Below are 26,998 nucleotides of genomic sequence, written 5' to 3' on the forward strand. Positions count from 1 at the left end.
TGCCCAGTGGGGTGGTCGGTCACCATGCCCTCCCCCAAACTCTTTGCTTTTGGCTTTGCATTTAAAGCAACAGCAAACAGCTATTCCCGTTAGAGCTGCCATTGAGGGGAGCTGGAGAACACATGTGACTGATCTCTTGGAAAGCATGGCCTGGGCCCAGGTGGTCATCTCTGTTTTTTGAGTTGTTTCTGGTGATTTTGTCTTGGTCCAGAGCTAAGGCTGGCTGTGGCCAGACAAGAGCTTTGTGATGAGCCTTTCTGCCCGTGAATCTGGCTCTCTGGCCACTGCAAGCATTGGGAGGCCAGTGTCCTCCAACAGCTCTGGATGAATCTCTAACTGGAGGAGACTCAGCTCTAGAGGGGCAATTTGTTATAGTGCAAGGAGCCCTGGACATGAAGTCAGCAAAGACCTGGGATTTGAATCTGTGCCTCTGACATTTATTGACTGTGTGGCTACAGACAAAAAAAGACCCCAGCAAAGTCACTGACTGACCTCCCTGTGTTTCAGATTTCTCATCTTTAAAGACAGATCATATATGTAGAGTACTTTGTAAATTCTAAATTGCTAAATAAATGTGGAGAAGTTGATCTTTGCCTTCACGCACACCTCCACACCCCCCATACATACTCTCTCTCCATATTATAATCACAAAGTGCTTACATTATCTGAAAACTATACAGGTTGATGCCTTTATGAGGTGACCCCAGCACCCTCTGATCTAGTCTAGAAAACACCTAGACTTTGACTGAGCAAACAAATTAGTTCTGTCCCTGAGGGGTTTAAATAGCTAAGCCCTAGGGGCAGAGTTTCAGTTTGTTGGAATCCACCTCAGCAGCTTTGATATGGATACCCCTGGGCAAAGGGAAGGTTTTCCATTCCTTTCCTTTCTCCATCAGACAAGTTGTCTAGCTGCAAAACCAGAGAAATGCCATCTAGCTGACTCCAGAGCTGCCTGTGGAGGCTATGGAGGAGGAGAAGGACATCTCTGCAAGGAATGAGGAGGGAAATTCTTCCTCTCCCTTTTGCTCCATCAGCTATGTAGCTTGGAAGGGAAACTATTCAATCAGTAGCAAACACTACCTCTAGGGAGTTGAAATATACAATACAGAGAGACAGTAGCTCAAGGGAGAAAGAGGCTTCAAGGAACAAGAGCCTGGGAAGCAGTGGAGAATACCCTGGGAACCGAGCTGAGCAAACCTGCCCTGCAGAGATACTGAAAAGCTTTGTGAGAACGCTGCGAAAAGAAAATGGATTTCCAGGCTCAGTTGTAACAGGAGTTGGGAGTTGCCTTTGACATATATGTGCCATATTTATATGACTCACTTCCATTGTACTCTAAGGCTGAGCCCACTCTTCCCCTGAACACTGTGTGTGTGTATGGGATTCTATGGGTTTGGTGGTGGGAAAGGGGATTTTTAACTTAATTTTTAGAGCTTTTTTTTGATAGCTTTTAATATGCCATTTTGGTAAATACCTTTCTTAACTGACAGTTAATGGGAAGCACACTAGTGCTAGAGGGTCAGAAGTCTGTACTTACAAGGTACTCCTTTTGAAGTTGAAATAGCAATCATTCTCTGGGATCCAACACTCAGATATGAATGTAAGTTGGGAAAAGGTCTTACATAAACATTAATATTAGAGATGCCTGAAGTTCCCGTCCAAACAATAGGTTTTTCCTCTCCATTTTTAATAACCCAATGCTAATAAAATCTAGGAGAAACAAACAACTCAACCCAATAAAGTGGGGATGAGCAACTCAAGTTACAATCCTCCTAATTAAGAAATTTTAAAAAATCTACTGATTTATCTTTAGACAAATAAGACTATTTTATCTCTACACGTATATCTATACATCTACATATTTTATATATGTCTATCTATCTATATTTAAAGACCCACACATACATTATTTTATTTCAACCACCTTACCTTCAGTGAGACAGACAGGAGGCAGAAATGATCAAATCAATTTAGAAAATGGTGACATCAAGGCCTGAGGTCATATTGAATTGTCCAGAATCACACAGTTTGGTTTAATGTAGAACTGGAACTAGAACATGAGTTTCTAGCCTAGGCATCCAGGTGGCACAGTAGATAGAGTACTGGGCCTAGAGTCAGGATGACTTGAATTCATTATCCTACTTTGGATACTTTCTAGCTTGACTCTAGCTTGATTCTAGTTTGACTCCAGGAAAGTCCTGCCCATTTCTTCAAATATAAAAAGGAAGCATCTTCTCCAGACTATTGGGAAGATAAAATAATATAGTGTTTGTAAAGTGTTTAGTATAGTGCCTGGCACATGGTAAGTTTTAATAAGTGCTTTTCCACTCCCTCTTCCTTTCCTGACTCCTAGCCCAGAGTTCTTTGCAACTACCCCACCTTGTAAAGGGCAAAATCAGCTAAGCCTCATCACTGGGAATTTAAGCATTCATAGTGATAAATTAATGCTCAAATACAGAGGCTAGTCTGGAAAGGTAAGAGTGAGCAATAGCTGGCTTAATGGAAAGATTACAAATCTGAGCCTCAGGTACAACCTTGAAACTACTAGTTGTGGGATTTTTAGTGAGTTATTTCCTCACTCTTTAGGTCTCAGTTTCTTCATCTGTAAAATGAAGGCCTAGACTAGATTAATCTCCTAGGTCATTTTACTGCTAACGATCCATGATTTTAAAATGGTAGCAGGCCACTGCTAGCTTGTCAAATATGAGAAAGGGAAAGCTAGAGAGAATAAAGAGGTTTTTGTTGTTGTTGTTTGGTTGTCTGACAATTCATAACTCTATTTGGGGTTTCCTTGACAGAGATACTGGAGTGGTTTGCTATTTCCTTCTCCAGCTCATTTTATGGATGAGGAAACTGAGGCAAACACGATTAAGTGACCTACCCAGGGTCATACAGCTAGGGTCTGAAACTGAATTTGAACTCAGGAAGATAAGTCTTCCTGATTCCAGACCCATTTCCCTATCCATTAGTGCTACCTAGTTGTCCAAGGTTATGTCAAAAATTAATAACAACGCCAGAATTGTTAATGCTGTAAAGTTACCCATGCATATATCCTGTAAATAAAAGGCTATTAAATTAAAAAAAAATAACAACGCCAGGACACAACCCGGACCTCCCAAATCCCTGTGTATGCACTAGGATAGTTTTCTGCTGTGTGTGTCTGAACAAGAGTCTGAGAATGGTCTTTTTAAAAGGGCAGAGGCTATAGGTGAATGATAGCACGTTAGGTGATGACTTTCTGATTGCCCAACTCTAATGAACCAGACTTATAACCACTGGTCACTAACCTGAAAAAAAATAACTTAGGTCAGGTTAATAGAAAAAGACATCTTAGCTCATTCAACATAGTCACTGAAGACATCTTTGGTCTGTCCCCTGAATTCGTTCTCACTTTTTCTGGCCCCTGAGCAATCTCCTTTTCTATCTGTCATTGCCCATCCCCCTCCTTTTCACATCTGGAAACTCTGCCTCTCATCACCTCCTGTTGATATGGTCTCCTTTTAGGCCCCAGCCGACAGCACATCTTTTCTCCCTAAACTCTCTCCCTCTGTCCCTGTTTAGTTATTTAACTCCAGAAAGACTTCTGGAGACAGATTTTCCATAAAGAAAGCTTTTCAAATAGGACTAATACAAACAAAGGAGCAGATACCTCCCAGTGCCTTTGCTCCCTAGGAGAATTCACTTCTGACTCTTTAAAGTTGGGGATCTGTCCTCCCTAGGAAAGTCATCTATCCCTGGCCATCCCTTTTGTTGGGGCTAGATAATATTCTAGGAACTCCAAGCCACAGAGGGAATGGAGAGTTGTTAAAAGGGGGGGACAGGATAAAGAGGGGAAAAGCTGGGATCTTATGAACTTTTGGGGTCATAGGATAATTTCATCTCATCATTACCTTCTGCTTCTTTGATTAGAGAACCGCCATTTAAGGAGAGAGAGCTAAGACATCTCTTTTCTCACCCGGTTGCATAGTTTGGGATTTCTGTTTGTTGTTATTGCTGCTGTTGTCCTACTCTTCATGACCTCATTTGGGATTTTTTGGCAAAGACCAGTGGTTTGTCATTTCCTTCTCCAGCTCATTTTATAGATGAGGAAACTGAGACAAACAGGGTTAAGTAACTTGCTCAGGGTCACACCCCTAGCAAGTATCTAAAGCCAACTTTGAACTCAGATCTGTCTGAATCCAGACCCAGCATTCTAGCCACTCTGTTGTCTAGCTGTCCCAGAAGTCAGGTGTGCCCCCAGTCAGGTTCTTTCCCTGTATCACTTCCTTCTTCTCAGCTTCCTTTTGTGTTTTGTCTTCCCCCATTAGATTGTAGAGAGCAAAGAGTATCTTTTTTTTTTCCCATATGTGTATGTCCAGAACATAGCACAGTGCCTGGTACATAGTGGGCCTTTAAATGTTTATTGACTATTGAATATAGGCTTAGAGCAGGATGTTACCTTAGAAATACAGCACAACTTCCTAATTTTACAGACCAGGAAACTGAGACCCATGAGGTTTAAATAATTTGGCCAAGATTCAAATCACAGGTCTAGGATTTCAATTCAGATCTTCCTTGTCCCTATCTTTCTCCCCATCTCTTCTTTATAGAATCATCTGAGAATTAAAGTAGAATTCCTCGTTCAGATTAAAAAAAAAAAAGCTAGAAAATGTCTCCAGTAGTAGGGAGGAAGGTAAAAGACAGTTATATTTTTCTAACGCAGAGAAAGGAAATGGTCGGGCCCTGGAGCTCTACCAAGTGGCCTTGACATGATGAGGATGGACTCAGCTGGATCTACAGATACTCTCCTTCTGTCCTGCTATATGCCACGGTTTTTAATCTCAACATGCTCTATGAACATAGAATGCCCATTTGTCTTAGAAGATGCTGCTTCACCAGGCTTTATTCTACAAGTTGTTTCCTTTGGCCTGTCCTTTTCCTTTCCATGGTTGGAATGCACTCCCTCCTGGCCTTTACCTTTTGGAATCCTTAGTTTTCTTCAAAATTTAGCTCAGTGACAGCCATTTCTTCCATGAGGCTGCTTATGAGCCACCAACAGTGACTATCCACTAGATGGATAGAGAACTGAAACTGAAGTCAGAAAGACATGAGAGCCTCAACTATTAACTAGCTGGCTATTTAGCTATTTGCTAACTCTACATAAGTCAATTAACTTCTGTCTCAGTTACCCCACCCATACAATGTAAAACTTATAGGGTTATTGTGAAGAATGATGTGATTATCTGTTCAATGCTAAGGTATTTCTGAGGTAGTTACTACAGATTATATCTGGAGCTGGGTTCAGTGTATGACCAGGGTTAGAGTTCAGTTTGTGCCATGAGAAAGCATGAAGCTTACTAAACTAATCAGAGATGGAACTGGTGCCTTTGATGCCATTAACATCATACTCTAATTCCTTAGGCTAAACTAGTTCCATTTGAACTGGAGATTTTCTCCAAGAAGAGCCTGAAGCAAGTCATTGGATAAACTGAAGATTCATATCAAAGGCGTCCCCATGTCCCACCATGTCTGTCTATTAATGCCTTTAGCAATAAAGGAGGGGTATGTTGCAGAAAGATGACTTGGGATGCTACATAAGCAAACTTCTCCCTCCCACTGGCAAGGTGGGAGGACAAGTACAAAAAAAGGAAGTTAAGTTGCATCCCTTCTAGGAGCCATCCTGTGAGGATAACCCTGTTGTCTGGACCTTTTTATCAGCTGAATCTGGAAACCAGACATATAGAAACAACCATCTCGGCTTAGAATTCTAGTTAAGGGTTCAGGCTCTAAAGAGGCTTGACAATGGGTAGTTTGAGCTTTTAGGAAAAAAACTTTTAGCTTTTACCCACAGAAGGAAGAGAAAGAAATACTCCATTCCTTCCAAGGTTGGAGGAAGAGGATGGCTGAAAACCAAATCTGAGACAAAGGCAATGTGGTCTAAGAGAAAACACAACTAAGAGTTAGGAAACATGAAATCTGTTCTGTCTATCACAGATTGGCTGAATCACTTTAGACAAGTCACTGTCCCTCTTTATTCCTGGTTTCTTTACTTGGAAAATGAAAGGGCTGGAAGTTCTCTATTAGCTTTAGTATTCTGTGATAGAATTTGATCTGTGACTGAAGATAGGGTTCACTTTGTCACTCTGTGTGGTAAAGAGAAGTCAAACTAGAAGGGGAGATCTGGTAGAAGTGCAGAATGATCCAATCTCCCAAATACAAATATAGAAACTTCTGAATAATTATGGCTCCAATATTAAAAGTGAGAGAACCAACAGTCCCCCATAAAGACTTTCAGCTCTTCCCTGTTTTTGCTAACTCCGATGTCAACCACTTCATTCCCTCCCACTTCTCCCCAAATTCAAATCCTACCCCGTCTTTCAAATAATCATCTTGGGTCCTATCTTTCTCCATGAAGTATCATCCCAATCCTTTGTGAATTCTCCTTGGATCCCCCTAATGTCTGTGTAGCATAAGGCATCATTGCCTCTATTCTGAGACTTAGTTTTTCTCCCCAGTATCTCTCATAGACTTGGGCACACATAAATTCTTGAACAATTAATTGAAGAAGCACGGTCATCCAACTTTGTATTGACACCTGGAACTAAAATAGATAAGAGCTTTAGTTAACAGAGAAAACAGAATCATCCTTTTATACATATGTAGAAAAACTACACCCTTATTCAGTTGTGTCCAACTCTCCATGACTCTATTTTGATGATTTCTTGGCAAAGATCTTGACGTGATTTGCCATTTCCTTCAACTCATTTTGCAGATGAGCAATTGAGGCAAACAAGGTCAGGTGAAATGCTTAGGATCACACAGCTAGTAAATATCTGAGGCCAGATTTTCACTTAGAAAACTGAATCTCCCTGATTCCTAACTCAGTGCTCTATCCACTGCACCACTTAGTTGCCCTAGGACCCTCTTGAATAGACAAAAACAAAGAGATCCTTATTGAGATTCTCTCCCTTCAAAGTAGCATCATCTGATTTCTGCTTTAAACTGCAGGAAAGGCAGGTCACACTGAGGCACAGTCACTGAAGCACAAGAAGGTTAAGAGGCCTTGTCCAGGTCATGTGTTAGATCTCTTTGAGAGCTTGGACTGGGTGCCCCTATTTCCTTGTGAGTAAATAAATTATCATAGCTGGAAAGGACCTTGAAGATAATTTAGTACAAGCTTCTCAATATACAGTTAAGAATATAAGAGCCCAAAAGGGCCCACAGCAAACTAGTGGGCAGGAGTTGAGATCTAGATTTCTCTTTGCCCATTTCAGTACTCTTTCTCTTGTACATTACCACCTCAGCCTTTTCTTTCCTGAGCCCTTCATATCCTAGGAGGTCCCTTAGATTATATTAAGACATAGAGGCAATTTATCAAATATTCTGTCTTGGTCACTGTTCCTCTGTTCCACTGTTCCAAAATAACTGGAGTGGAACCAGAGGTCGGGAATATAAAATGTTATAATGCTATGAAAATACACTGATGACCTGCTCTCCTTCCTCTTGGGCTGTGAACAGTTCTGATCAGTCCAGAGCAAAAAAAGATGGTCTATCTAGGGAAGGGTAATAGTGAGAATATCAAGGGAAAAGGTAAATAGTAGGAGAGCCGTCCAGAGCCTAGGAGCCAGGAACCTGTAAGGCTGGGGGCGGAGGTGGGAGGGGGTTGGGGAGAGAAAAGGTGGAAGAAGGAAGAGTGATTAGCCAGAGCAGAGCCACTATTGTGGAGAGAAAGAGGGGTGGGGGCGCCGGAGGCGCGCTGCTAGGAGATAAATATAAAAGCTCACTCTCCAGGGTTCTCATCCTTAGCTCTGGTCCACAAACAAGGGCAGGGTTTGGAGCGCAGAAACTACAGGGGTTGGGAGGAAAAGGCAGAGAAGGCGTACTAATTGGGTAGCTGTGCCCTCCCCCATCCCTGACAGACAAACACACACACACATACATCACATACACACACATACACAACACACACACATACACGATGTGTAATTAACCTGGGGATTTTACAGACACAGGATGTGCCCTAGACAAGTAGGGAAAGGCCAAAAAAAAAAAAAAAAAAAAAAGTAGGAGATTAGATATTGGAGGGAACAATTATAAGGATGTCTGTCATCTGTAGGGAAGGAGGGAGGGAGAGAGGAAAGGATGAAGGAAACACGAGGAGGGAGGGAGAGACAGAGACAGAGAGAGCTGTGATGCGATATGTTTTATGTCTCCGCCAACTATACGATAGAATAGTAGAACGACTGGGGGCCGCAAGTGTGCGTCGGGGGTTGAGGGGTTGGGGGGGAACACCGTCTCAGTGGCGCCTGGTGGGAGGGTCGAGTTCGAGATAGGACCAGCCACCGCTAGGCTGGGAACACCAGCCGGAGGGCGCTATCTTCAGCATCTCTCAAGGTGAAAGCTCTTCGAAGCTTGAAAGCTTGGGGACCCCTCGGGTTCCCCTGAGACTCCCTTTAAAAAGTGGGGAAGTGCTACGTTATTATCTCCCGGGTCCCCCAATACCCAGATGCCACCGATTGCTGTCAGATCTGATTTGCCAGGCACGGTCCAAGCTAAATCCCCAAAGATACACAAACCTTGGAGTCCGGAATGCTGTATTTTTCCTGTCAGTCAGTGCTTCGGACACAGCTGGCTAAGCAGAACCGAGAAAGCTGCAGGTGTGTTTCTCTCTCTCTCTCTCTCTCTCTCTCTCTCTCTCTCCTCCCTCTTTTGCCCTTCCTATCTAACCCCGCCCCCGGCTCTCCGGCTTCTGCTAGCAATCTTCGGATCAATCTTCCGATGCCTTCACTGCTTTCAGAAATGGATAGCAGCAGCAGTGCCTCCACCCCCTCCCTTTTAGACAATCTCTCTTAAACAGACCGCCTTTAGGACCTAGGCATTAGGGTCTAAGAGAGGAGATGTGCATATACGTTGTCGTGTGTGTGTGTGTGTGTGTGTGTGTGTGTGTGTGTGAGAGAGAGAGAGAGAGAGAGAGAGAGAGAGAGAGAGAGAGAGAGAGAGAGATTTAAGGGGAGGGGGAGATCACAACTCCATGCATCCAGCATATTCTTCCTCTCCCTTGCGTCCCATTTTTCCTTTCTAGGATTAAGCCTCCCACCCCCCTTCTATTCCCTCCCCCCATACCAAAAATTGTCTGCAGCTTTCTTTTGACCCCTCACGCTAGTATTTTTGCGCTCAGTGCGCCGCTTCTGCTGATTGCTATTCCTGGCAGAGACCGAACGCGCGCGCACACACACACACACACATTCTGCACAGATCACACCGACAAGCTTGTCGCACCCCCCCCTCCTGGGGAATTTTTTTTTTGAGAAAAAAAATAAATTAAAAATAAAACCACAATACTACCAGTCTCCTCAGCTTCTCTGAGCTTTCTACTTTATAACCTGATCTCTATAGTGAAATCAAATCTCTCTCTCTCTCTCTCTCTCTCTCTCTCTCTCTCTCTCTCTCTCTCTCTCTCTCTCTCCTCACACACACGCACAGATCCTCCCCCTTCTCCTCCCCCTTCCCCCCCATTCCTCCTCACCCCTCCCTAGCTCCACCACTCTCCTGTCTGGTGTGTATGTAAGCCGCCTGCAGCCAAACCCCAACATCACTGCTACCCCTGGCATTAAAATGTTCAGGCTGGATGCTATAGGGCCGTTTCTAATTACCTTATATCCCCCAGTGGCCCATGAGTAATGGCTACTGAAGGAGCTGGCAACGGTTGCTGAGAAGGAAGAGCGAAGAGAGGACGAGAGAAGGAGAGAGAGTGTGTGAGAGGAGGAGAAAGGAGAGAGAGAGAGAGAGAGAGAGAGAGAGAGAGAGAGAGAGAGAGAGAGAGAGAGAGAGAATATTGTGCCATTTCTCCCATCTTTTTCTCAAGGATCTAATCTGGCAGCTGTGTTCTGGAAGAAGAGAAGGGAAGAGAGAGCGAGCAGAAAACACAGACCTACCGCCGGAGATCAAGGAAAAGCAGAGCAGGTATTTTACAAGCATTATCTTTGTGTCTTTTTTTTCCTCTCAATTCATGGAACTCGATGGGTTTACGATTTTCTCGTTCTCATTCTCTTGCTGTAACTTGCAGCCCTCTGGTCTGGTAGATTTCAGCCTCTAGACGCTGGCTTATTTGGGGGAGGGGTGGCAGGAGTTGTGTATTTTTTCTCTCTTCGGTGTTTTGGGTTTTCATAAAGCAGCTGGGTGATTTCTGGCTTCCCCTGTATGAAGAGGAATTCTAGGGGATTTTCTTTTGCTTGAGGGTGTCTGGTTGCTTTTTAACCCCCCCCCTTCACCCTCCCCCCTTCAGTTTTGTTTTTAAAAAATGTCTTGGGAGCCTCTATCCCACTGGCCTGAATGAGTGAAGCTGACTGAAGGGGCAGGGCTGAGACTTTGGAAGAGGAGGTTTGTGATTGTGTTGGGGTCGTGGGAAGAGGTAAGAAGTATGTGGTCGCTGGGGAACCCAAAGCTGCTGGGGCGGGAAGGGGGGAATCACGGTAGTTTTGTAGAAGTTGAAAATTCAGCCCAAGTACTAACTGCACTGGACCCCGGAGCTCCCAGTAAGGAATGTCAGACGAGCACTGTGGGTCCTTGTTCTTAAAGCCAGCCCAGGCGCTGCTATCTTGAGCTGCCGGTCTGTTCAGTCCCCTCGTCCGTTCTCTCCTACCCATTCCTACTCCTAAATGTTGCCCTGAGCTATAATTGCCCCGCTCAGACTGGCACTTCTCAAACTTATCGTGGAGCTGTGACTCTACCTACCCTCATGTCCCAGCTGCTGACGCCACTGGATCCCGCTTCTGGTCTTCCATGTGGGGCTACAGGGCACCACCCTAATCTCCTTTCAACCATCTGAGGTCGTGCCCGCTCTCTGCTCCAGTGTTCCTCCCTCCCCCAAAATGTCTCTGAACCTGGACCCCCATTAGAGAGCAGAGCTTTAAACACTTCTCAAACCCTCGCATTCCATCTACCTCACCTCGCCTCACCGCCACCTTCTTTCATCCTGGTGAATTCTTCCTCCCGCAAACCCCGGCCCCCAAGGACCAATATCCGCCCCCTCGCCCCCTCCCGTCTCTCCCCAGCTCCCAAACACGAACGAGGCGCGCGCGCGCACACACACACACACACACACACACACACACACACACACACACACACCACAGCTCTGCTCCAAGACTGAAGTGACAATGAAATCCCCAAGCTCTTACGGTCACAATGTTTTCCTGGCTGGGAGTCAAACTCAGAATCTGGGGATCAGTCGGTCAACCCAGAGTCATCGACGCATGTCTGTGTTTTTTAGAACGCGGAAATGAATGAAATAATTGGAAACATCTAAACCGTATGCAGTATGAAGGAGTTTGGGAAGGGGAAGGCGTGTGTCGGTGTGCAAGCAGTTCCATAGCGCGATGATGTATAACTGCACGGGAAAAGCCTCGGGGTCGGGGGTGGGCAGATCGTTGGAGCAGGTTTCCCCCACCCATGGAGAGGCGGGGGTTTAGGGGAAAGAGGAGAGGACAGCTTCAGCCCGCAGGGGCACTGGGGACTCAGCCTGGCGTCCCTGGAACTGGAGTGGGTGAGAGGAGGGAGGTGGAGAGTGCGTCCCAGAACTAAGGCGCAAGGAACTTCCCTCGCTGGCTATCACATCTCCTACAACTGTCCGTTCGGACAGAAAGCAGCCCGGAAGGCTGCGAGCCTGGAACCCGGACGCAGGCCGAAGCGGGGGGCCCTGGGATCCGACCCCCGCGCCCCCCCAGGCAAGACACGCAGTATTCTTGGTCCGAGGCCCAGGATGGGGGTGGCGGCGACGAGGGGAGGAGGTCTGAAGCTTAGAGCTGCTCAGCCTCGCGTGACTGCGGCCTGCCCTCCGCCCGCGGTTGGTGGAGGGGGCGAGGGGCGGGGGCGAGGAAGGCTGCGAGAGAACCGGAGGCGGGCGCAGGAACCAGGGGGGCGGAGAGTCGATTTAAATTGGGCTTAATAGATTCCCAGGGCAGCACTTTCCGATGGGAGGCAAAACTAGACTGGGCCGAGGGAGCGGCGGGGCTGCCTTCGAGACGCGGTGCGTCCCACTTTTTCTCCCACCTAAGCCCCGGCCCCAGCTTGCCTGGAGCCCCCCCCTGACGGACTCCCTTCCTCCTTTAAGCCGGCGGTGGTGGCGGCGCTGGCGGGGGATAGCCCGAAGCCAGAGCCCCGGGCAGTCTCCCCGGCTTCGGGCAGAGGCCGAGTTCGCCGCGGGATGCGGGTGCCTAAGCGACCCACGCGCAATCACCAGGGGTCGCTTTTTCGGTGCGCGAGGCTTTTGTGATTCGAGAGCTGCGCTGGGTTTGGCCGGCGTCGCTCCCTTTCCCGCCTCCCCCGCCCCCACTGGGCAGCACACAGGTTTCAAGAGATGCTCTAGTCGTGGATAGCCGGATTGGCGCTGCCTCTTACACGTGTGCGTGCGCGCGCGCGCGTGTGTTAGAGGGAGGGGGGAGGGAGGGGGGGAGGGAGGGGGGAGGGAGGGGAACGGCTCCCACAGGAAGCATGGAAGCTTAGCCAAAACGCTCTTCCCCTCTGGTCTCCGAAAGAGGGGGGGAGGGGGTGGGTGTATTGGAATCTCTTCTCACCCACACACTAATGGCCTCCGAATCCAGAGTCTGATCTGACCCGTCCCACACCCTGGTATACCTCCCCAAGTGTTGAAGAGGGAGTCGGAGGAAATCATCGTGTCTCTTTGCCTTATCCAACCTCCCCCCCCTCAAAACACACACACAGGGGGGAGGGAGAGAGACAGAGAGCGCAGTTTCCAGGTAAAAAACCAAATGAAAATGTGCGTCATAGGCAGCTTCAAAGAAGGAAGAAGTCGCGGAAGAACCTATTCCCCGGCATTACTGACTGGCTTCCCCCACAAACTTTGGTCCCTGGGGTAATCTGGAAGGCTCTCCTGGCGCTGACTCGCAGGCTGACAAACACCCATTGACTGGCTCACTCCCGGGCACTCTCCCACACACTGTTACAAGGTTTGAGAGCCAGGCCTGAAGCGGGTGGGAAGTAGAGTTCGGAGAGGGGGCTGGGGTGAAAGGTGGTGAATTCACAGTTTCTCCGATTACACCCAAGATGGGAAGACCCCCCCACACACCTTTTTAATTGTAATTAGAAGGTGGCTATTTCGATTTGCTCTAAAAGATTTATTTGAGTACTCTGCAGACCCTGAGAGTAGACTCTTCTGTTTAAAAACTGCATTCTCCTGAAGGATTTAGCTTTTCTAAGAAGCTCCCTCTCCCATCCTTGCCACCCTGACTTTGATTGTGTCTCACCACCCCTTCTTAATCCATTCTCCCACCTGTATTCTCAGCAGAGTCTTGAAAATAGTTGAGGAAAATTGTCCCAGATCCATCTCCTTGGGGGCCCCCCCAGCTGAGGAACGGGTCAGATCTGTAGGAACACTACCCCAGGGGACAGACGCAAAGTTCTAATTGGAACTTCCTACCATGACAAGGGTGGTGTGCTTGTGGTGGCTCAGTCACAGAATGCCCTCTCCTACTAGCTTGTATCCAGCTCCCCTGATCAGGAAACTTGGCCTTGAGCCATTCTCATTCTCATTCTTATCTCTGAATGAGAGAGAAAGGGAGGATTACCATATCACAGATGGGGAAACTGAGGCCCAGGAAAATGACTTTTCCCAAGGTCACCGAGTGAATTATTATCTCCTGGGCCTGGAGCCCAGTCCTTTTGGCTCCCAGCCCTGGGCTTTCTCCAGATCATTTCTCTCCCTTAAGATTGGGAACACTGATCCCAAAGGACTCTGTCTTCCCATTCATCAGGTTCTCCTCATCATCTATTCAGTCTCATCCTGCCAACATTGCCTGAGAGCCTCAAAGAGAAAACATATATGTGATAGACGTACATGCTAGTGGACACAGATAAAACTATGGGCTGCATCATGTGTGCTCATGTGAGAGTGGGCGTGGCTATAACTGTTGGCATCATGTTTCTGTCTGTGATATATGCTTACTTACATAGGGATGACGTGTTTCTGTGTTGATGAATAAAGATGTATATGTGTCTACATCTGTAGGTTAGATGCAGCAAGGCCATATATGCATAATGCTTTCACAGACATCTTATTGATCCTCCCAACACTCATCCCCAAGGAAGGAAAGATATTTTTATCCCCATTTTATAGGAAATTGAGATTAAAAGAGATTCTCAAATTCACCTAGTCAGAACTAGAATTCAGGTCTTCTGACTGCCAGTTTGTTACTCTTGCTGAGAATGTGTGTGTGTGTGTGTGTGTGTGTTTGTGCAGATGTACTGGGCCAGATTTCAACTGTCTCTGGGATCTCTCCTATTATCTCTGAGAACTCAGGCCAGGCCACAGGCCTGGAGAATTGCAAAAGGAGAAGGATGAAGAAAGGGTGGGGACACCAATCCAGAGGACTGTGGAGGGAGCTTCAGTTACAAAAGGAATGGTATGCTGTCAGTGACCATGTTGCAGCAATTCCTCCAAAATTCCTCTCATCCCAGCTTGAGAACTGGGAAGGATTTCAGGCCAAATGATAGTCCTGGGCACTCATCCAACACCCATCCCACTCCTTCCTCCTGCAAACTGCAGAGGGTCTAGAGTCTCGTTGCAACCTTTTCCCTATGCCAGGAAAAGGAGGAGAATATCTGCCCATTTCTCAAAAGAGAAAACTGAGAGACTGGGAGGTGGAGTGAGAGTCTGCCTTACAGAAAGAGAAGATTATAGAGCCAGGAGAGTCTTGGTCCATGGGATGGATCTAGAGACCTGGGTCTTTGACTACTGTGCTCCTGTTTGTGAAATCTAAACTTGGGAGCTTACCCTCACTGGGTAATGTTAGAACCAAAATAGTCAAACCCACTGAATGAGGAATGGAATACAGTGGTTAGATCAAGGGAGTTTTGAGACCAGAAGGGGATAGATGGCTGCTATCCAGTTGTGATGATTCATATCACCTCTTAGTTTACCCATTCATAACCTAGAGAAAGACAGCGATCTAAATGGTCCATTTGGGACAGGCAGTGGCTTCTTACCTTCCTCCTCTGAGTTTAGTTATCTTCAGTCCAGAGGGTAATCTTCCAGGATAGGGGTGGTGGAAAAAAGAAAAGCAGAGACTCAAAAGGAAGGAAGGAAAATAAGGAGTGAAGGAAGACATATAAAGGAGAAAGAGAGAAAAAACAAAGGAAAGAAAGAAGGAAAAAAGAGAGGAGAGAGGAAAAAATGAAAAACAGGAGAGAGAAAGGAGAGAGTTGGAGAGAGAAGTGAAGGAAGAGAGAGGAGAAAAGTAAAAAGAAAAGAGAAAGGGAGGAGGAGGAGAAGAAGAAGAAGGAGGAAAGAAAGAGAGAGAAAGAAAGAAACAAAGGAAGGAAGGAAGGAAAGAAGAAAGAGAAAGAAAGAAAAAGAAAGGAAGAAAAAAGAAAGAGGAGGAAGAGGAGGAGAAGAAAGAAGAGAAAATAGAAAAAGGAAGTCCTTCTTGGAACAAGTTAAATTCTCTTATCACTGAAACCTAACCCTTCCTCCTCACTCCTTCATCCCCAAAGCAATCATTAGAACAGGAGGCAGTGGGTGTATCTTGTGGCCCAGCTCTGTCAGGCTGGCCCTTTTACAGTAGCAGTTGCCAAAGGCCACTTCATGGAAGAAAACAAGTGAGAAGCAGCAGAAGGGCATGAGAGAGCTTGCAGCAAGCAATCAATAGCTAGAGTGACTGCCCAAGGGGCCACATCCATGCTGATTTATCCTAAGCGCTAGCTGGAGTTGGGGGAGGGGGAAAGAAGACACCTGATTCTCATGCACTGAAGCCCTTGCCATATTCCCTCTGGGCCAGGTATTAATGTCAGTGCCCTCTGTTCCCAGCTCTCCTGGGGAGGGGAACAGCAGGCCAGCTTCAGGGGAGATGGAAAGACATTTATTGTCTTGATTCACCTTTAAGAGGATAGGAACATTTTATTCCTTCTCTTCCAGCCCATCCCTTTTGCCTCTGTTTTTGTATGTGTATCTCTTTCATGTGTCTGTGGGTATCTTTATATGGATGTGTGTATCTGTCTGTGCATGTATCTGTATTTATTTGCAGTTGTGTCTCTGTATGTATAGTATCCCTCCATGTGTATGAGCCTGCACCTATCTGCGTATGTTAGTCTATGTCTCTATAATTATATGCATTTGTGAGTATCTATATGTTAGTCTGTGTTTGGGTTTCTATGGATGTCAGTATGTGTGAAATTGTGTATGTGTATTCGCAAGCACACTGGCAAAACATCTGTGTTTTCATCTGTTTTTCTTTGGGTGTATGTATGTATACCTGTCTCTGTTAGTCTGTTTTCATCTGTGTGTATTTATTTGTTGTATGTGAGATTGTGTGTGCAGACATTTGTGTGTATGTGTGTGGTGTGTGTGTTAGAACTCCAAAGAAAAAGAAAGATCAAGAATTTGCTTTTTTGTGTGGTTTTTAAGACTGACGATATATGATTGAAATTAGGGAGTCCTTGGTGGGGCCAGGGAAGGGAAAAGAGGGGAGGCAAAGGGAAATCTTAAGAGAACATCTTCTCTTTTGTCTCCAAGGAGATCAGCCTGTGAAATGATCCACATGTTAATTAAAAATTATTATATCTTGATTGAGCCATTCCTGTGTACATCCCACATGTGAAGAGGAGAGGGAGAGAGAAAGGAAGGGGGGGAAAGAGAAAGAAGGAGATAGGGACACAGAGAGAAAAGGAGGGGGAGGGGGAAAGAGACAGACACAGAGACAGAGACAGAGAGAAAAAGAGACAGAGACAAGGGGAAGAGAGAGAAAGACAGAGACAGAGATAGAGAGACAGAGAGAAAAAGAGACAGAGACAGAGGGGAGAGAGAGACAGAGAGACAGGGAGAGAAGAGGGAGAGGTTAAGGGGGAAAAGATTGAGATCAAGAGGAAAAGGAAGAAGGAGGGAGGGAAGGAGGGAGACGGAGAATGTCAGGGTAGGAAGAAACATTAAGGATTATTTAATCAACCCATACCACCACTAGCTCTCCATTTCACAGAAGAGGAAAATGAGGTAGATAATGGGTCAGTGACGGGTCATATATCAAGTTAATGGCATAACAGGACTCAGATTTCCAGGCCAAGGTTCATCCAATCTTTCGGATGAAGTGATTTTCCCAGGAAGGCTCTGAGATTCCTTCACTAACTGCTTGCCATCCTGAGCCAGCAGCTTTATAGATGGTGGGCAAAGCCCTTTTAGGTAACTCCAACATATCTAAAATAGAAATTACATTTTCCCCCAAACCCTTCCCTTTTCAGACTTCCCTAGTTCTGTCAAAGGTACTAGTATCATTCCCATTTTCTAGCCTCTTTTCCAAAGAAAATTCCTCATTTTCATCCACTCCATGTAGCCAGTCAATTACCAGATCTTGTCAATTCTACCTCCACAATGTTCTCCCATATGTTCCTCTTCTCTCCACTCATACATCCACAGCCCAATTCAGGCCATCATCACCTCTGAGACTATGGCAAGTCACATTTTTGGTTTCCCTGACTCTTAACTCTCCAATCCACCCTCCACACAGCTGCTGAAGTGATTTTCTTAAAGCCAAGCTTTATCCACATCATTCCCTTATTCTTTAATCCAATGTCTCCCAATTTCTTCTAAGATTAAATATAAACTCTCATGTTTGGCTTTTCCAATAAAGCCTTTCACAACACGGTCCCTACCTACCTCTCCAGTCTTGTTATATATTATTCCCTTCTCACATTCTATAGTCTAGTCACACTGGCCTTTTTAACTCCCATCTATCTCCATGTTATCTCCCATCTCCATGCCTTTGCAATGATTACTCCTATTCTTAGAATGCTTTCCCTCTTTCCCTCCACCTCTTAAAATCCCTTATTTCCTTAAAAATTCATCTGAAGTACTTTCTTCTACAGGAGGCCTTTCATGATTATCCCAGATGCTTGTCCCTTCTCCACCAAATTAACATTTTTAATGTGGCTACATTTAGAATATCCCGTTAGATAAAATGGGATGCTTAGTAGTACCTCCAAGTCTGTGAGCTCCTCCCATCAGGTATTATATATATACTGGTACATACCACTGGCATGTATCCTGGTCACTTTCTATAGGATATATGCTTTGATCCCTTTCCAAATGAACTGCTATGACTCTGCATGACATTCAGGAGACTATTAAGAACTGTGCCATGTAGACTTGGTTGAGAGACTTTAATGCAAAACCTTGGAAGAACAACAACGCTTGAGCTTCCCTATGCCCCCAGAGAACTACCCGGAATTGCCAAAAAGCAAACCAGATGATTTATTAAGTAACTACTTAACAGTGAGGAGACCATAATAGAGATAGTCAGGTAGAGGGCATCCCCTCGCTCCAACCCCTACCCCATCCTGATCTCCTGGATTAGGTTCCTCCCATGGAACTGACCATAGGCCTTGGTCTATTCACATATAACATGTTCTGACCTCTTGCTGAGGAACATATACCTTTGTTAAGATGACACAGTGACTCCTGATTGTCACTAGTGATGGAGATTACTTCAAAAATGATTAGCCATAGAGTGAAGAGGAGCTGCCCATTTGGTGGGCTATAAGAGGATGTCAGGAGAAATGACTTGAACTGGGACTCCTTAGTACTCTTGGACTTCTAGTGGGCATGGGAGTAGAAAGGACTTCTTTCCTCCTCTTTATATCCAGTGGCAACTCACCCCTTACAATCTGTAATTTCATCAAGTACATGGAAGTAACTACATGTGCTTGCTTAGGTGAGCCTGAATGCTTGGCCACCTTCTACTTTCTCCTTTTTTCCCTGAGCACAGGCCAGTGACCAGAGATCCTGAGAAACGGATGTTTCCAGTCTTTACAGTAACCTTATGAGGTCAAGAATTTCTGAGTCAGGTGCTGGCTATCCACCAGGAGGTGATTCCTGAAAGAGAACCAGTTCTCAGAAGAGAAGCACCATCATCAGGAAGATGCTAATGATGAAAGGCTTAAGAAAATGCAATCCATGTCCTGACTGATCAGATCTGGTCCTTGTGAGTAGTTCAAACTGGACAGGTCTGAAGTGAACGGGAAAAACCATAAATATCTGTTCAGCCATGAAGTTGTTCTCCTTCCCAAGAAAGTATAATGAGTGTGATGTTTTTTTTGGTATTTGTTAAGGTATACCTTTTGAGTTCTTTTCTGTATTAAACATTTTCAGTAGTAAAGGAAATAAAGGTCAACTTCTAATGTATTGATATCTATTTTGTACATTGAGTACTATTTCTAATGGGGACCAATTACCCACTTTGGGGGAAGAGATGAATCATTAATAGCTAAGTTTTGATTTAAAGATTTCCCCTCTGAGTTCTGTTCTGGGATAAGAGCACCTAGCCCAAAAGAAAAGTTAAGAGAAGACCAATCTACTTCCCCCTCACAAGAATGAACTCTCCCTGATAAGTCCAGAATTAGAACTTTTTGTTGGTTAAAATCTTGGAGACTTCTCTGGGATTTTCATTTATAGATGCCCTACTATTATAAAAATCCTTGAGGAAAAAAATTAATGTAATACCCTCTTTGGGCTACCCTTCTACCTTGCAATTGAAGGCTGGGTCCCACAGAATTAACTCATGATCCCCCATTAATGTACCTCTAGTCAGTCTGAGATACAATTAGAGCAAGACAAAAGTATTTATTGAAATAGCATGGTAAGAATAATAGCAATACAAAATATATCCCCCACAAATGTAGGGAGAATTTTCCTACACATATACATAGGACTGGTAGAAAAAAAATCAACAAATAAATATCAAAAGTTGAGAGATACACTTGTAGGCAAATCATGTGACCAAGACAAAAAGAAGCAATTCACACTTCTGATGCAATAGAACTGACATCTTTACATTTCTCCCACTCTCCTTGACCCCAAACTCTACACTGGGTACCTGCCTCAGCCTTGGCTGTAATTACCACTGCTTCTGACTAGATCTTGGCCTAGATAATGCACTATGTTTTCCCCAGAAACCCTTCCCTAGAATTGGCAGGAATCTTAGTTTTGTGGCCTGCCATTTCTCTAGGGAATCCCCATTCTAGACTCTAGACCCTCAAGAACTTGTTCATCCTGACGGCAGAGGGACTCCAGGGTTGTACTCTGCTGGGTCCACCTCTGTCTGCTGCAAAATGCCACTGCTCACATAGTTAGTGGGATGGAGAAGGAGGAAAAAGACATCCTTTCTCTTCTTTGCTACATCGCTCATGAAGAATGTCTTCAAGAGGTACAAAGGAAAAGGTGAAGAGTGCTGACTTCTTCCATAGAAGTCTTCTCCAAAGCTAGAGCTAACTGCTTTTTCTATTAACTCCCTAGCTGGTTCTTCTTTTAAACTTTCACCAAAGTCTCTTTCCCCAGAGGAAAGTTCTTTGTCTCTGCCAAGCCTCACCTAGTTTCCTGGCCATTTCATATGTAAATGAGCCAATCAATGTCCAAATGGGCACACCCTTTATGAGGGACAAATGGGCCAGAGTCTGAAAAGGGCCTCTTTTTTCATCTCATTGTCACTGTTACCTGCCCCATATAAATTCAGTCACTCAAAATCTGACAGGCATGACTTTACCCTGGTTCTTTCCGTTACTTCGCTCTTATATCCTGCAATTTTGTCAAGTGGACTAGGGGGACTCAATTAATCAGGAATCTCTGATCAACCCCCTGCTACACTAGTATTTAGTATTTTTCTTTTGTTTTCAGACTGTAATTAGAGTTTTATGATGTGTTTCCTTTACAAATCAGGCCAGTTGCTTTGAGCTAGTTTTTGCATGGTTGAATACTTAAGTAGTTAGTAGCCAACAAGCATTTATGAAGCACTGATTATGTGCCAGGCACTGTGCTAAGGGCTAGAGATACAAAAAAAAAAAAAAAAGGCAAAAGGCTATCCTTCTTAAGATACAATCTAATGGGGAGAGGATGTGCAAAAAACTATGTACAAAAAATAAAATAGAGAGAGGACAAAATGAAGGGCATTAACAGAGGTAAGGCATTAAAGGGGACAAAGAGAGATTTTTTGTAGAAAATGGGATTTTATGTCAGATTTGAAGGAATCCAGGAGAAAGAGATGAAGAAACAAAGAATTCTAGGCTTGGGAACAGTCACCCCAAAGTTGGGAAATGGACTGTCTTGTACAAAGAATGGCAAGGAAGTCAGTTATCACTGAATTCTAGAATAAGTAGGCATGAGTAAGAAAACTGGAAAGTTAATAAAGGGCTAACATGTAAAGGACTTTGAATACCAAATAACAATAAATTTTGATCCTGGAGATGAGAGGGAGCCAGTGTAATTCATTAAATGAAGGTTAGATGGGGACCAACATGGTACGATCTGCATTTTAGAAAGATCAGTTTCACAGCTCATTGAGAATGGAACTGGACTTGAAGCTGGGAGATCAACCAGCACGTTATTGGAATGGCATGAAGTGATAGAACAATAGTCCATAAGGGTCAGAGGAGAAAAAAAGATATATACCAGAGTTATTGCCAAGATAAAATCAACAGGGCTTGACAAAAGATTAGATGGGATGGGAGGAAGGGAAGGTGAAGAACTGAGAATGACATCTAAGTTGAGAACCTGTATGACTGTGGAGTTGATGGTATCCTTGACAGTAATAGAAAAGTTATAAAGAAGGGAGGATTAGGGTGAGAAGGGGCAAGACAATGAATTCAGTTTGGGACATATTGGGTGTAAGATATCTATAGAATATCCAGTTCAAGGTAGATAATAATAGGTAAGAGAAAATCTGAGACAAAGTTAGAAGAGAGGTTAACACTAAACTAAATTTGAGAATTTTTCACATAAAGATGATAATTGAATCCATGAGAATGGATGACATCATCAAATGAAATAATATATAGAGAGAAGATGGACTGAGCCTTGGGAGACCCTATGATTGATGAGTATGACCTGGATATAGACCCAGTAAAGGAGATTGAGAAGAAGCAATCAGACAGGTAGAACCAGGACACACTAATATCATAGAAACTTAGAGAAAAGATAATATCAAGAAGAAGAGGTGATAATGTCAAAAGCTGCAAAATAGTCGAAAAGGGTAAGTGTTGATTGGGGAAAGAACAGTGGATTTGGCAATTAAGAGATCATTGGTAATTTTGAAGTTGAATGAGATTGAAAGCCAGACTGAAGAGAATTAAGAAGACAGTAAGAAAAAGTAAATGCACTAATTATAAGCAACCTTTTTCAAAAAGTTTAGCCACAAAAGGAAGGAGAGATAGCATTTAATAGCTAACAGAAATAGATGGTCAAGTGAGGATTTTGTTTTGTTTTGTTTTGGTTTTTTGCTGAGGCAATTGGGATTAAGTGACTTGCCCAGGATCACACAGCTAGGAAGTGTTGAGTGTCTGAGTACAAATTTGAATTCAGGTCCTCCTGACTTCAGGGCCAGTGCTCTATCCACTGTACCATCTACCTGCCCCCAAGTGAGGATTTTTTAAGGAGACAACAGTTTGTAAGCAGTAGGGAAATAAACAGTAGACAATAAGAGGATTAATAAGAATTGGGGAGGATAGAAGGAGCAGTCAGCTAGAAAAGATATGATAGAATGGGATCATTTGAGCATGTAGAAGAGATAGCCTTGGTAAGAAAGAAAGTCTACATAAGACGGGATGAAGGAGGATCTAGTTGTAAAATATGAGTGACTGAGATGAGAGAAAGGGAAAAGAGAGAGCTCTAGGTGAATGACCTAATTTTTTTCACTAAAATATGAGTCAAGGTTCCCAACTGAGAAGGATGAGGTAGGAGAAACCATGGAAATGTTTAAGAAGAGATTAAAAGGTTTGGAAGAGCAACTATGGTAAGTGGAATAGTGAGTCAGTTAGGAGGTGTAAACAGATTACCATGCCACAGTGAGGGCCGGGTTAAGATTATGTAACATAAATTCCTTGTGGATCCAGTTAATGTGGTTTCATGATTTTCTCCTGCTTTACATGTGAGCAAAATCAGTGGATGATTGGAATAATTGAAAGCTGAGTCTGGACAAGGCAAGATCAGGGATAACATGAGGTATTGGGAAAAATAGTGCAGAATTGAATTGGTTCATCGAAGAATTAAATGGGAAAGGGAAAAAGAGAAAATGTAAGCCTTGCATAGGTGATGGGCAGGGAAAGAACCAAAGGATTAAGGCATTGAAGTTCATGTTGAAGGTGAAGAACAGGATTTGGGGGTACAAAGGAAAGAGTGAAGTAGAATGGCAAGAACTTATACGGGTTGTCTAACTATGACCATTGTGGAATTTGATATAAGGGTCTGGATGTTGTATCCCTAAAATTCAGGTGCCCAGCAATGAACCTCTTTGAGCCACATAGAGACTTATCAGGGATAAGGTTGTTGAGAGTCCCCTCAAGAGACATTGTGAACATCCAGTTTTTTTAGTTTTATTTTTTTAATCTTTTGAGCAGATCTAGAATGTTCCATCATGTCATGAATTCAGCTTGTCTGAGATCCTGAAGGCCTAAAAGCCCCAATCAGCTTCATGTCAGCCCCTGAATCCTTTTTGGTAGTCACACATGTCTTTGAGGCCTTTCTTAGTTTCCTTGATTTATTTTTTTAAGTTTGTCTACTTGTTCAAGTATGAGGTGACTTTGGACTTCTATTTGGAATGTTTATGTGCTACAAGACTCCACTGGGGAAAATCTTTTTTTTTTTTTTTTTTTTTGACCTCCATTTGTAATACCCTATTGTTTTATAGAGATCCATTGGAAAAAAGTATTGGATTGTCTTTGTTCCAAAGGGACTCTTAGAAGAATTTTCAAACCAGAATTGTTTGATTTATCACCTAAAGGTGAGGGAGTGATGTCCAGTCAACCACAGATGCCCAATTCCTGTTGGAAAAGCTTCTCTTTGCTCTCAGGGAGCTCATTCAGCATAAGGCCTTCCATCTAAGAGAAAAAAGTAGTTTTCTTTCTTTTTTTTTAAATCAACTTATTTTTGTTTTATTTTATTATTTATTATTATTAATTTTTTTTGCTGTTCCAATTTTCTTTGAGTTAACCCAAAGCTTTACATGACCAGCATAGGCAATAACTTAGAAGAATTTTGAAAAACTGTTATGTGTCAGTTATATTTACATAATCTGTTATTTTGGGTTTAGTATAATTTCCCATCTCACCATATGGTAGGCTAGGACCCTCCCAAAATGCTATTAATTCTTCAATTTTCATAAAACTAGATTGTGTTGCATCTCTAGTGAAAGGTCCCAAGAGAGACATTGGAAAGGACAGCACTGAATCTCCCCAAACTGCTAGAGAGATAAGCACAATTGGGAATACAAATGTTCCAAAAGCACCCAAATTTAATGTGAGAGACAACAATGTTTAACTTGTGGGAGAGTTGGGGAGAGGGAGACGGGAGGAGTGTAGTCAATAATGACTGGAGAATTCTAGATGGAATCCTGAATATGATCAATTAAATTACAGCATATGAGGAGAAAATAATGGAGGCAATGATATGTAGATAGAAAATTTCAGACTTTGAGTGCCTCATTCCCACCTTGGTGATAAAGTGATGACCATCAGATGAAGGCAACTGATGACTGACTGGCCCCAAGGGGAAGAGTTGTCATCCCTTGGGCCTTCTTGGTGGTGATTGGGTTAGGTGGGCAGGAAGTGGGGCTGAGAATTCTGTGTGATTGGGCAAGATGCTCAGACGTCCCCTTCTGTGAGCCTGAGGAACGTGAGATCTCTCTGTCACACCCATCACACACACACGCACACGTGTGAGCCAATAAGGCGCATGTGCAAACACGCCCTGTCACCTAGATGTGCAAGCACACATTTATGTGCGTGCCCACGCCAACCCACACACACGCTGAACTGAGGCCTCAGCAGGATGCAGTCAGCGCTAGTTAGAACTCACACGTAGTGAAGGGCAGAGTCATCCAATGCCATCACAATGCTTAGCCTGGCCTCTGGCACATAGTAGGCACTACATTTAGCTAGCTGCCATTATAGTGGTTATTATTCAAGGCTGAATTACTAGACTCTGGGAGCTGAGAGGGTTCTTGGTATGTTCAAACCTCATTTTATAAAGGAGGAAATTGAGGCACACAAATATGAAGAGAAATGCTCAAGGTCAGAGAGTGAATTATTGAGAAAGTTGAGATTAGAACTTAGGCCTCCCCATCCTATTCATCAATGCCATACTGCCTCATGAATTTGAACCTCATTAATCATTGGTCCAAAAGTATGGCATAAAGTCAATTAATCTTGATATTTACTAGTCTGAACATTATATATATATATATATATTTCTCTATATATATATTTCTATATATGTGTGTGTGTCTCTGTGTGTATCTCTACTTATATTAAAAGATGAAAATTCTTAAAGCTATTGCTGTATCTGTATGTGACTGTAGCCCTCAAGGTTGACATGTGAACAATGGAAGAACCTTATTCTCAGATTCTACACTATGGCCTTAGATGCAATGCTTGACTCTCTTTATGATCCTGTTCCTTGGACAGATGGTTTTCCAGTCTGATCTGGGCCTCTGTAAAAGAAAAATAAGAAAAGCTTTCCTTCTCTTATGCAAAGAGTTCTTAACTTTCATCTCCAAAAGGTTACAGCTAAAATGCAAATGCTATCTTGAACGAAAATACAAATGACATCATTGGCATCTGGTAATACCTTACAGAATGAATTTAATCAATCTTTAGGTCTCTATTGACCACTTGCTTTGGGCCCAAGCTCTGTGCTAGGTACTGTGGCAGATATAGAAGTATAAGATATATTATTAGCATTTGCACCAGATCTTAAAGAATAAATAAATTCGAAGAGAGATTATTCCTGGTGAAGTATAGATAAACTTCTGTTTATACAGAAGTATCTTGGTGAGAACAAGCATGACATATTTGTATTATATGATATGATACCACATTTTCTATATAAAATACAATTATATAATACAGCAATTATACAAAATACATTGTTGATGGAAAACATTATAATTTTTATTGGTCTCCTGTGTTATAGTGAGAGACATACTAGCTCTCTGCTTCCAGGGGATAGGGATCTTACCCACATTATAATTGCTATAGAAACTTTTAGAAATTAATGTGAAAAAGACGAGGTTCTAATTGAACACAAGCTCAGTGTGAGTCAGCAATATGACATGGTAGTTCCAATGGCTAACATGATTGTAAGCTGCATCATAAATGTCTAGTGTCCAGACAAGGGATACAGGGAAAGGTCAAGAGCAGGGATGCTGCCTGAGGAAGGCAAACCAAGAGAATGATCTTAAGCATCTAGATCAGAGATTACCACAAGAGAAGAGTTGGAGAAAGAAAAATGGAGAGACACTTACTTCACAATTTTGTCCCAGAATGGCCCTGCCTACTCATGATGTGATTTGGCCAAGACCTAGGTTTGGATCATTGAAAACCCTGTGAGGTAAATGCTGCTTCAAACAGTCCGTTGACACGAGTCTGTTCACAGCAGTTATCTAATTCAGGAAAGCCAAAGTTTTATATCAAGGAGATTTGATACCCCAAGAAGGAGAGTCAGGAGACCTGAGCTCTAGTTTCAACTCTGATACTGATTTACTGTGACTCCAAATAAGTCATTTAATTCATTTGGTCCTCCACTGTAATGTATAGTATCCTTTCCAGCTCCAATATCTTTGTTATTATGAATCAATCAATCTACAAACATTTATTAAACAGCTACTATGTATCAGGCACTGTGAGAAATGCTAGAGATACAAAAATTGGCAAAAGACAGTTCCTGCCCTCAAGGAGTTTACAATCGAATGGATTGCATCTAATTACAATCTAATACCAATGTATGGTATAATAAATGACTTAATGTTCCTATACCCCCTCTCCTCCAAAAGTCACTATTCTAAGAATTATAAAGAAGTTTGAAGAATCCTGAAAAGTCTAACCTTACTCCTTTGTCACATATATTCTCATCTGACTTTCGTTAAAGCTGGGGAAGGGGATGGGTAACATGATGGCTGTTAGGGGTTTGGGTGGTCATGGAGAGCCTCATGGAACAGATGTGTCCTGAAGCATAGTATTTATGAAAGAGGAC

The 26,998-nt window shown here is 43.5% G+C and overlaps 1 protein-coding gene across 6 annotated transcripts in view; it reads left to right on the forward strand.

Moving 5' to 3' along the window:
* Positions 1-26,998, forward strand: part of RAI1 (retinoic acid induced 1) — a 299,466-nt gene that overhangs the window by 121,707 nt on the left and 150,761 nt on the right. For 4 of the 6 annotated variants that reach the window (XM_031938382.1, XM_031938413.1, XM_031938432.1 and 1 more), the window contains exon 2: positions 9,845-9,942. The gene's annotated coding sequence lies outside the window, so the exon portion shown is untranslated. Of the gene's footprint in view, positions 1-9,497; positions 9,731-9,797; positions 9,943-26,998 lie in introns of those variants that run through there. The other 2 variants (XM_031938403.1, XM_031938393.1) reach the window with 2 other exon arrangements.

The sequence above is a fragment of the Sarcophilus harrisii genome, chromosome 1 (assembly GCF_902635505.1).
Source record: "Sarcophilus harrisii chromosome 1, mSarHar1.11, whole genome shotgun sequence".
Taxonomy (NCBI): Eukaryota; Metazoa; Chordata; class Mammalia; order Dasyuromorphia; family Dasyuridae; genus Sarcophilus; species Sarcophilus harrisii.